The following is a 12,491-nucleotide window of genomic DNA, read 5'->3' as shown; positions in this document are numbered from 1 at the left end:
ATTCCTTTGGCTGCAGCAAGAGTTAATCCTAACCCTGATTCTAGGGACCCCCACGTCTCCATGGAACCCCCCATTCTGCCCCAAACCTCACCATAGGTCCTTCCCCCTCCCTGCTCCACAGCCTGATGACGCCAGCAAATATCCAAATAGTTTCTTGCAAAGGCTTGCCTTAACCAGAAAGAGGATCTCTCATTAAAGCATAAAATTAAACACTTCAGAACAAAGATATTGGCACATTAATATGGAGATTCTGCCTCACCCCCCCCCCTTTCATCAAAATGTATTAGCCCTTCATGTGCAATTTGCATTGGAAAGCGTAGGAGCCACATAGCATTAACAGCTGTGAAATTGGTGTCATTCTTAAAGGTTAAAATAAACCCAGCTATTCTCTAAAGCTGCCAAGCATTTCTTTGCAAGATCTATGGCCAGAGCCTTCATGAATCATGAAATTGCTTTTTCTGCATGATCCTTGGGAAGATCTCTCTCCTGGTTACAGGCAGGCAGGAGCAATCCCTGCTCGGCCTCTTGCAGGGTGTCCTCAGCACGAGGTGTGAAATGAGGCAGGCAGGAGTCAGCCAGCAATATACATTTCAATTTGCACAACAGCTTTTTAAAAAATAGGGGGAAAAAAAAAGGGGGGAATGACATGGCAGCATTCTCACTTTGCTCTTGAGAAAGTCTCTTGAAACTTTTCTAGTCAATAGTTACTGGAATTTGTTTTGCAAGAGTGTCATTTTGTAGTTTTTATTACTGTAACAAGTTACAGATCCTAAAGTTGATATATTAAACACGCTGGTTACTCTACTGACAAGAGCATTTAACATGGGAATCATTCTTTCCCCATGATTTTTTCAGAAGCTAGAAAAATTATTCTCATGGAAAAACCATTAATTGCTAAGCCCTAAAGAACACAGTGCTTGTTAAGTAAGGGGGAGATGAGTGAGTAGAACATAATTCAAAACATATAGAAGCAAATGGGAAAGCCCCTTATGGGGATTACGGCCCCGATCTCTGTGCCAGGGGTTGACTAGCAGCCAATGCAACCCTACGGGCTGGAGGTCCTCCTGGATTTGGGGCTCATCAGAGCACAGACTGCTGGATGTTCCTTGTCCCAGATGAAAACCAGCAAGGTTTTCCATATTTTCCCTGAGGTTCCACACAAGCAATAAATTCTGCTCCTTTTAGGGCTGATGGTAAAACCATCAGCTCAGAGATGGTCTCAGAAAAAGACACCCCCTATATCCCCACCCAACGTGAATTCAGTCCCAATGATGGCATCTCGTTGCCCATGGAGGGACATGGTTTAGTAGGCACGAGTGACAGTTGGATTTGATGATCTTGGAGGCCTCTTCCAACCCTAATAGGTCTATGATTCTACGGGAACAGTAGGGATGGGTTAACGGTTGGACTTGATGATCTTAATGGCCTTTTCCAACCTTAGTGATTCCACAGTGTTATGATTCACCATTTAACACTTGTTAAGCCACCTCAGGGAAAAGGCAGCACCATCCTCCTCTTTCCTCCCAAAACCACGCAGAGAGAGGATCTGGACTGCTTTGCCCTGAATTCCCCCATTGCCATGCAAAGTCCTGAACACAGCATAACCCCTGTTCACCCAGGAGGTTAAATCCAAGCAGAAACACAGCTTGTTCCCAACCCTGCTCTGCCTGCAGTGCCTACAATCCTCCCCATCTGCTGCTTTGGATGGCAAACCCTGAACATTGCTAAATAAGTAGGGCTGCAAAGAGCTGCGCATCGCCTGGCTGAAGTTCTTGGGTTGGCCTCCAAGGGAGATGATGATGAACTCAGCACTCAAACTGGGCAGCGAGAAGGGCTGGGCTATGTCAGAAGTAAGCTGGCTTTGAATCATACAGTCATTCATGTTGGAAGAGACCACTGAGATCACTGAGTCCAACTGTCAACCCATCGCCACCATCCCCACAGAATCATAGAACTACCAAGTTTGAAAAAGACCACAAAGATCATCCAGTCCAACCACCAACCCACCAGGGGGCATCCCCAGCCCCCTGTCTTCATCCCTGTGGGCAGGTTCAGTTCCAGCAGTGTTTTATCATGGCACCTCACACCCAGCAAGCAGGAAAGAGAAGCAGGGAGCTCTGAGTAATGCACTGTGGTTTCCAAGCAGATTCCTTTTTTTTTTTTTTTTCTTCCCATCTCTCCCCCATCCTCTTTTTTTGATCAAAACTGAACTTAAAATAGAAGAGGAAAAGGGCTTGCATAAATATCTGACAGCTGCTTGGAGCTTTCTGCAGTCACCAGCAAAGCAGGGAAGAACCTGAATTTTTAGCTTAGTCAGAGAACCTGCTCCAGCCTGGAGAAGGTGCTACCGAGCGGATGGATGAGTCCTAAAAGAAAGTGGAACCTGAAGAGCAGATCAAATGGAAGGGAAAAGGATAAAGGATGCTCAAGGGTAACAATGAGGGAAAAGATCTGAGGATGTCCCCTACCTGCAAGGGGGACATTGGTAGTGTCACCTCTACCCATTTCCTAAAGGATCACATTTATGGCTTCAGTTCACTTTTCCCCCATTGTCCCTCTGCTCAGGGATGCTGAACCATCCTGCAGAAGCCATCCAGCAGCACAAAGGCTTCATCCCCAGCAGCACCGCGGTGCCCATTTCGGCATCAAACCAACTCCTGAACCAGCGATGGGAACACTGAGACATCACTAAATAGGACAATCAATTTGCACGGAAGATAACAGCCCGGACTGCAGCACGTTATCTTCTGAGAGAACAATCCCTTTGTAGTCCTAAATTAAGATTTGTCTTCCAGATTGCCGTTGCATCAGATGGGAACTAAAACCAGAGCAGCCACAAATTGATTGTCTTTTCTAATTGTCACTTATCTGGTGCTCAGCCATAGGAATACGCATTTAAAGGCCTTATATGAACTGGGAGTTTGCCCCGGTTCATGCCAGCACATGGAAGAATTTGGCTGGGATTTCTCGTTGACATCCGCCAGCAAAGCAGCAGCTTTGTCCATCACAAACACCTAAAGCTGAGGGTGTTTTTCTGGGAAACGCCACTGTCTTAGCTCAGTTTTAATTCTAAATAGAACAAAGGAGTTCTTTTATCCCCATGAAAGAGCTGGGAAACTGATACAGGCACTGATACACAAGCGGATGGTGAATATCAAGCAATCAACATCTCAGCTAGAGCATAAAACAAATAAATCAGGATGTTGGTCCTGCTCTGCCTGCGCTGAATGAGCCACGATAATGCCCACAATCCTCGTTTCAAGATGAGCAGAATTTTATCTTGCATGTTTTTCATTCCAAGCATCACTATAGGGCTCTTTAGAAAACGAAAGGGCAAAAAAACCCAAACAAAAAAAACCAACACTCCCCCTAAAAATAAAATGAAAAAGAAGGAAAACTCCCCAACCCACTAAGTTGATGAAAAACCAATTAAGTTCATAAAGCCTGCCATGATTTTCAAATCCATCCTTGGAAATTTTAGCCTGATTTAACAAGGTGACATTTCTACAAACAATGCATATGGATATGGGCGTGTGCACATTTCTGATCATTTCAATTCCCTGGGCACTTTCAGCTGTGTATGATAGAGGCCCCCACCACCCCAAATTTGGGGAAAATAAGTTGCAAGCAAGGATAGCTGTTGGAAGACAACCCTACAAACCACCCCACTCCCAACCTACAGAATCTGAGCACCCCATGCTGGATAGAGGAGCTGCAGGGGAAACACGGGGGAAAGGAGAAAGAAGATGTCAAAAGCCCCAGTTGTGGGAAAAGCTTCACTAGCAATTAACAATTGCCCACACAACACAAATCTGTGGGAAACCAGGCTTTGTTAATCCCTGTGCTCAAGGAAATATTTCTTCATACCCTGAGGAAGGGGCCCGTTTCCTGCCAGCTGCCTTCCCACTGACAGGACCTGCTGGGTGTCACCAGGCCACCACCACCCCGCGTGCACCACGGCACCATCCAGCCACTCACCAACAGCTCACCTCAGTTCTAAATATTTAAGACCTGGCCGGACACGCTGCACACGTAATCTGAAGCTTAATCTCTAGTGATATTCAAGACACGGATGGACAAAGGCTGTGAAAACTGGAAACCAACCTTTGCTGTTCAGAAGGGTGGGTTAATGACTGGATAGACTCGACCAATTTTATCCTCCTCCTTCCACCTTTTTGCCAGTTTGTTGGTGGAATTTTACTCTCCCTCCCTCCCAAGTACTCCCCATCCTTCACTTCATTGCTTTCAAGCTGGTGGCAATTCTTTGAAATCTCCAACGTTGCAGATAAATGATGTTATGACGTGTGATGGAACTGTCTACAGGATGGGTCTACAATGGGTCTACAACGTCATGGAGTCATAGAAGAAGCTTTGATTAATAGCCAGTAGGCCCCAGATCCAGAGAAGCATTCTGTGGTGACCATTGTATCCTACTGAACAGCTAACCCAAAGAGCTCACCAAATCTTTGATGAGCTTTTATCAGTCTTGCAGCAGAAAGCTCCTGACTTCCCACCTGAGATCATTTCTTCTTATGGAGAACTCCCGGCGGTGGATGAGAGCTTATTGCAGGTATTATTTTAAGGGTTTTCAAAGCTATGCTTACCAGATAGCATTAATCAGAGAAAAAAAAGGAGCAGTTTGTGAAAATCGCTCTAATCTTTTCCAGAAACTGCAGGCAAGAAGAAAGGTTTTGCTGTGAAATCGGAGTTCGGGTGGAGTCACCTTCCCTGGAGGTGTTCAGGAACCGTGGGGACGTGGCACTGAGGGACACGGTTAGCGTGCATGGTGGGGATGGGTTAGATGGACTTGGTGATCTTAGCTGTCTTTTCCAACCCCATTAATTCTATGGTATGATGAAATACCACACCTGGATCCAAGGTAGAAAAGATCTCCTAAAGCTCTGCAATGGATACTAGCTGATTAGCAGCAATTATCAGACAGCGAGAAGTGCTGTGGGTGCAACGATGTAATACAAGAGCCCATGTCGGAGAAACCAAAAAGCCCTTCTTTGGGGCAGTTATGCTTTTGGGGCTAAGCCTGGAGCAACAGTGCAGCCCAAAGTAGTGAACAATAGGGGGAAAAAAAATTATGAAGGCAGGAAGCTTTTGAGAATGCTCTAGTTCTAAAAATAGGCTGGAGTTTTGGTTATTTTAGTGTACAATGCCACCAGGCAGCCAGCTCACAGCAAAATCTGCAAACTCATTCCCTTCACACCAGCTCTGCACTTCAGCGTGGCTTCCGGGAATAAAAGTGCAAATTTGGGCAAGGATGCAAAGAATGCAGAGTTGCTCAGCTACTCTGGTTATGAGAAGCAGTGGAAGGCCCTAATACAGGCACAGAATCCCATCTAAATATATAGACAGAAACTGAGAATAGCCTGAGACAGCCCTGCTCCAAAAGCCCACTCTGAGATCTCGGAAAGCCTCCCTGACTTCTGCAGCTTTGGGTCATGCCCTGTCCATACCGAAGGGCATGTTAAATTGGGTGTACAATAGCCCTTTTCCATCCGACGGGCAGGCAACGCCTCCAGGAACCTATTGACTTTTCAGAGGCAACGAGAATAAAATTACAATTTGGAACCGAAATCGCCGCTGTGACTGTGATGGAGACCAGAGCTATTTAGGGATTAGATTAACACAGAGACTTTATGAAGCATCAGCTGTATGGCCGTGTGAGTGAATCAGCAGGCTGTTAGCCTGGGGACCAACTGTTAATTGAAAAGGGGGGGGTGGGGGGAGAAAGGCTGGAGTTTCATATCTAACAGTTAAATACATTTCAGTCGCTGGTCCAAACTCTTCAAAGGATTTGCCAGACTTGTGCCTGCCTTCCCATCCCCCCGGCGGCCTCAGCTTTCTCATTAAAAAGGCTGAATAGAGCTGCACTTTTTTTCTTTTCTTTTCTTCTTCTTTTTTTTTTTTCTTTTACACTTTTCTGTCTGAAAAGGCAGCACCAGCTCCAGCATCCAGACAACCCTGTTCCCTTCCCAAATTCATCCGTAGGGTCTTCATCTGCATGGCAGAAGGCAAAAGCCATCGTTCGTCTTTGGATGGATGGAGTGGGTGCTGCAGTAAAACTTATCCTCATACCTAGACTGTGCATTAGGAAAAAGTTCTGCTCTGAAAGAGTGGTGATGCATTGGCACAGGCTGCCCAGGTGAAGGCAGGGGGTAGAGTTGCTGTCCCTGGAGGCGTTCAAGAACCATGGAGATGTGGCACTGAGGGATGTGGTCAGTGGGGATGGGTTGCGATGGGTTGAGGTTGGACCTGGGGATCTTGGAGGTCTTTTCCAACCTTAATGATTCCATCATTCTATGAGTGGGCATGGTGAGGATGGGTTGACGGTTGGACTTGGTGTAGTTGAAGGTCTTTTCCAACTCTCATGATTCTACGGGCATGGTGATGGGTCAACGTTTAGACTTGGGGCTCTTAGAGCTCTTTTCCAACCTGTGATTCTATGGATTCCACAGGACGTGGGCACAGGTGTCCTCATCAGAATTAAAATCTTCACATTGACATTCGGTGACACACTGCTGTGTTGGGTATTCTCCAGGTGACCTATTCCCCAAGCGACCTATTAGTGTCAGAAAGCAGTTAGCACACTAATTTTTTGCACGTTAGGGAGAATTTTTCAGCATGGTTATGGTTAGAAACAAGAAGCACCAGAACAGGCTGTGAATTTCTGGGCAAGAGATGCCTTGCATAAAGTTTTTCTTGCAATATATTATGTAGCTGCCTGAAGCCTCTATGGGTTATATTAGAGCCCTAGACAGTTGTCTGACAAATTCCTGGTAAACAAAGAAGACAAAGCTGGAACTCAAGCTATGTGCAAGTCTATTTATGTTTGTTAGTTGCAAGTTATTTCTTTAGTAAATGATTCCTGTTTAAGAAACATACAGATTTTTAGTTCAGCGTGCCTGCAGCAGAGTGCCCTTGTACCCTCACTCAGAAAAAGCAATTGTCATTTCCCAGGTTATGCTGCTCAGACACAGCCCTTCTCATATATCAGAGGTTTAAAATGCGTCTTTGAGAGATCTTATCTGCAATATTTTTTTAAATAAAAGAGGCCCAAGCAGAAGTTACTGCACTGAATATACTTCCAGGAAATTGAAAGCACTCATCACTGCAAAGTTAAGCTCTCTGAGAATAACTCACTTTCAACTAAGTTATTACATAAATGCACTCTGTGATGGACAGTTGCTATTGAGAAATAAACATACATAAGCTATGTGATATGGTAAGCACATGGTTCTGCTGAACACGCAATAGAATTTGATTTTACCCTATTTGCATTCAAGTGCTGATTCAGTGTGCCTTATTATTTCCAAGGGGATAAATACAAGCCAGGTTAACCTTAACCACACAGTGGGGAAGACAAGAAATAAAGAGGTCAGTATCTCCAAAAGAGTGGTGATGTATTGGCACAGCTGCCCAGGGAGGTGGTGGAGTCACCGTCCATGGAGCTGGTCAGGAATGGTGGAGATGTGGCATTGAGGGACGTGGTTAGTGACACTGAGGTCTTTCCCAACCTCAGTGATTCTACGATTCTCCTCTCCTCAGCACTGTTGAATATATTTCATGAATGAAGTTTCACAAAACTTTTTTCAAGGAGACCCTTATGTCCATACTCTACGGAGGCGAAAACTGATGCATAGCTGTGACCAGAACTCAATGAGGATCCGAGCATTCTGCTCCATGACTGCTCACCCACTGACCAAAATCCATTCCTAGAGGCACAAACAGAACCCCACAGCCCCACTTCCATGTAATCACTGCATGCCCTTTCTCCCAGCACTCTGCCATCCCAACTTCGGTCTCCTTCCCCTTCGCCCTCCTTAAAGTGCTGCTCACTGCTCTGTGAAGCATCAGCTGCTTCATCCTTATCAATTCCAAAATCATCTTTGGTGACGTTCTAACAAAGCTGTTTGCCTTCGCATCCTCGAGCATATAAGATGCAACCCCTCCCACATGCTCTTTTGTTCTGAGCCAGCCAACATCTAGGAGGAGAGACAGCTCTTCAGCCTCCCACCCAGAGCGTTGCTGTGGTCCCGGCTTCCGCACAACATAACGGCATGAAAGGAGCAGGGAGGCAGCTCTCAAAGGCTCCGCGCCTCCTGTGTCAGCAGAGCTGTGGTGAGCCACATGCCACTGCTTCAGTTCAAAGCATCCTTCCCGGGAGGAGGGCCAGCAGCATCCCAAATTGAAACCACGTACTTGATAGCAAGCACCCTCATCAGCTGCATCTCCAACTTTGAAAGAGAAAGAATGCAGGAATCAATCGGGCTCGTTTCTTGGGTAGCTGGGTGAAGGCTGAGCACCAAGAAAAGCACTTCCCAAGGGCCCCCCCTGACAGAGGGTCCTGCTTTCCATCAAACTTTGGGATCCGGAGGGCCCTCATCCTTCACTGGATGATGCTCACAGTGTGAAAGGTCCTTCTGTGCACGGCTGCACGTGTTCTCCCTCTTGGGCAGGGCAGGTTTTGGCAGTCAGGCCACTGAGTGGTGCACGTGCAGCTTATTAAAGGCAGAGCGCTTTTCACCTAATCGCTTCTAGAAGGTTTAGAAATAAAACATAAAAGCCCTTTTCATTTTTTATCTGAAGTCTTAAGGAAATGTGCCAACAAAGGACAAAACACAGGTGGGATGCAACAAACTCTGCTTTCATGCAATATTTCTTAAGGGATCCAAGTGATGCAGATAAACTATATGACACATTGCCCTCTCCCCTTCAACAGAGTGGATCTGGAGCATATCCTTCATGCACAAGTGAGAGGGGCTTGGAGGAGCTGCATGGCTATATGGGAGGTAGAAACACACCAGCTGTGAATTTGAATGGAGCTGCTTTGCAAGAGAGCAGAATGCTGCTGCTATATTTGGCTAGTCCCTGCGAGATTGTGCTGGGAAGGAGCATCTGTTTCATTTGATGCGGTGCCCATCACCCTCGAAATGACAGCATCTTGCAACCAGCCATCACCAAGAGCTGCTCAAGAGGGGCTGACCTGTTGCCAGTCTGAGGGAAGAGACAGGGACTGTAGAGAATGAGGATGGGGATGCTCTTGGCCAAATGGGGATGCTCATATTTGCATCACCACCTACCTGAGATGGAGGGATGACTGCAAGGCAAAGCAATACATTGCATCACACCCACAAGGTAGGGTGGAAAACACTGAACTGTGCCTTATTCTTCACTGGGACAAAGACATGAGATAATGGCAAAACCTGTTTTTCCATTGGCTTCGTGCTGTGATGAACGTGCGAGCGATACCGTTCCCTGCTCTACCTATTTCATCTTGGGGCAGATCCAAGGTGCTGAGTGTCTTTAAATTACAGCAGAGAAGAAAGGAGTAGGCAGCCACCCACAGAAACCTGATAGTCACAAAGCTCTCAACCAGAGCACGCACCACGTGCACACAGCTCTCATCCCTGGGGCCACAGGTTTGTCCTTTCTGGTCACCATGTGGTTGGTTGGTTTGTTTGTTCCTTAAAAATTCATTCAAAACAGCGATGCAGAAACAGTGCAAGGGGTCAGGGTTTTCTGGAGCATTCAAATTTTAAGCAGCATTGCTTTCAAATGCTTCCTCTGTATCCATACTTACTGCATCAGAAAACTGAATATGATGAAGCAATGCCAACACTTAGGAGTCCAGAAAGGAAATATGGGACTGTTTACAGACCACAGAATCATAGAGTCATAGAATCATAGGCTATCCTGAGATGGGATATAAGCAGTGTGTGCAGAAGGGCTATGCCCTAAAGCACAACAGCCTTGAAGATCCCACAACAAGGAGGTGATGCACTCACCATGGCTGGGGTTGGACATCTCAGTGGGGTTGCACATCTCAGCAGGGTTGGACGTCTTGGTGAGAGCAAGCCGCTTGCTCCCAATAGATGGCAGCAATGCATGGAGGAGCCACGAGCGCTGCTCCCAGCGCTGTCCGGCCTCAGCTGCAGGTGAGCAGCCCCCTGCCTTCCTCCTGTGCTGCTGTTTGTGTGCTTCCATCCCAAAGCCCTCCCTTCACCCTCCCCTGCTCCATCCTCTGCTAATTTTGTCCCTCCGTTGCTTTTAAGGCTATTAAACGCCGGCCTGTTGCAGTGAGCACAAGCACTACATGTACTCTGAAAATAGACCATGTCAATGGAGCCGGGGTTTTGTTCCTAAGTGTCCCAAATCGAACTCTTTGTGACTTAATCACGCTTTTGGCAGTGGTGTTAAGAAACAAGGAATGAATCAAGTTATTGTATTTCCTGGATTTTTACTCTGCTATTGTCGTGTGCGACCCCAGCGAATTTGCAGATTCCACTTCTCCCCCTCCAGGAAGGTTAATTCCTTCAGCCAAAAGGGTTTTGGACAGCACAATTTCGTTAACATTATGTGGTCCATAATGGTTTGAAAATCCCATCGAGAGCTGCTAAATCTCTGCAGAAGGAACGGGGGGGAGAGCAGAAAGGGAAAACGGAAAAGGTTCAGACATGTTGCAAGCTGGGAATCCGGGGAAAGAAAAAGCAGCAAGAAGTTGCTTTACAAATACAGGCCTCCTACTTTGTTAACACATTTAAGTAATGTTAATTACAGTGCACTGCAGTATAAAGAGGCATTTGTAATTGATTAATCTATGTTTGCCATTTTCTAATTAAAGAGAAAAGAAACCCTAATTATTCCACTCTGTACTAAGCAGCGGAACAGTCATTATAGAAGAAGCAATTTTCCCTCCTTAGACATTGGGTTCCCCTATTCTCCCACGTTACATAAAACCCTCACTGCACCACGGCCGATTTCTGCTTGTTAAGCACTGCAGTACTGCTGAGCTGCTCAGCATCCCACTGTGCAGGAGCAAGGGAGCGGGCTGAGAGCTCCAGCTCAAGCTCCATCCCGCACCAAGGATGGCTGTGTGTGGTTATCCGAGCTCCTACATCCTGATGGAAAATAAGATCAGGAAGAAAGATGAATTTTGGGACTCACTCCTATCACTGCATGGTGGAAAGAAACCAAGAAGACCATTAAGAAGACCATTGTCCCTGTTCATTGCATGGCATTTGGACTAGATGACCTTTAATTGACTAGATGGCCATTGACTACATGATCATTGACTACATGACCTTTAACTGACTAGATGACCACTGACTAAACAACCATTGACTACATGACCTTTAATTGACTAGATGGCCATTGACTACATGGCCATTGACTACACGACCTTTAATTGACTACATGACCACTGACTAAACAACCATTGACTACATGACCTTTAATTGACTAGATGACCACTGACTACATGAGCTTTAGTTGACTATGTGACCATTGACTACATGACCATAGTCGCTTCCAACTCTAACAAGTCTTTAATTCTATGATTAAAAATAAAAGTTTAAGCCCTAACAGAAGGCCTGTATCAGGTATAAAGAGAGGACATCAAGCTTGAGCTGCTGCTTTGTTCTGCGTCATTTGAGCAACAGAGAAAGGCAGAAACAGCATTTGCTGTCCTCAGGGAGCAAAGCACAAAGCGTGGTCCATAGTGATGGACTCTCACTGATGGAAAAAGCTGATAGAAAAACAAGCTCTCTTCTCCTCTTCTTAAACAAGGCAGGATGGAACATTTTCTCCTTAATTTGGAAGACGTGCTGGTAACACGGTGCTGCTGATAAATCCTACGCCATTGCCTGCCTTGAGGAGCTGGGAAAATTACAATGCACTAATCTGCTGCAATCACACACCTGCTGCACATGTCATGGTCATCTCAGAGCTCTCCTCTAGAAATGGTTGAGCTGCACCACTTTGCACTTCAAACCAGGACTCAGCATAAAGCAATACGCTAATCCCTGGCTTTATTCAGCTGCCCAATGCAGTATGTCTGTCTGTTCCTATAAGAGGATGACGATGCTCACTCACCGGAGCAGAATTAAGAGTTCTTGCTGAGGAGGTACTGTGGAGTTGGATTGTACTTTCTTTTTCTTCTCCCTTTTAATGATTTTAAAAAAGCCTTGAGAGAAAAAAAAATCATAATTAGACAGTGGGATTCATTATTCCAAGATATTGTTGAAGACACGTAGGAGGATTTTTAAAAAGAGCTTAGACATGAATAAAGATAAAGAATATTCAGTATTAAGCCAGGGAAGGGTTTAAATGGGAACATAAAATCCTCATGCTTTAAATTGAGACCCATTTTTAATAATTGGGGGCTGAGAGGAGTACTATTTTCTGCTGTGCACCGATGTTCCTCTCTTTGCTAGCACATCTTAACGAGTGGAAGAAAGTTTTTGTCAGTCTCACATGGAATCATTATGCCCAGCCTCAAAGCAGACCCAGTGCAATTACATTACACAAAGAGAATAGAAGTGGCAGAATGAGACGGTTTTAAAGTGAAGCCCTTTTGGGGTGGATGAATAAAACATGGTAAGGCTGTTTGTGCTCCTTGGCTGGAGCAGATCCTAAAAAGAAATATCAGAGATGCCAGAGGTGCAGGGAGATGCCAACGATGGCACCAGCACAACTTCAGT

The 12,491-nt window shown here is 45.7% G+C and overlaps 1 protein-coding gene across 1 annotated transcript in view; it reads right to left on the bottom strand.

Moving 5' to 3' along the window:
• The window catches only part of STC1 (stanniocalcin 1), a 77,996-nt gene that overhangs the window by 15,270 nt on the left and 50,235 nt on the right, over window positions 1-12,491 (bottom strand). The window lies entirely within an intron of this gene.

Source organism: Gallus gallus, chromosome 22 (genome assembly GCF_016699485.2).
Source record: "Gallus gallus isolate bGalGal1 chromosome 22, bGalGal1.mat.broiler.GRCg7b, whole genome shotgun sequence".
NCBI lineage: Eukaryota > Metazoa > Chordata > Aves > Galliformes > Phasianidae > Gallus > Gallus gallus.
Note: the sequence above shows the minus strand (reverse complement) of the source record. Positions and strands in the feature narration are given on the sequence as shown.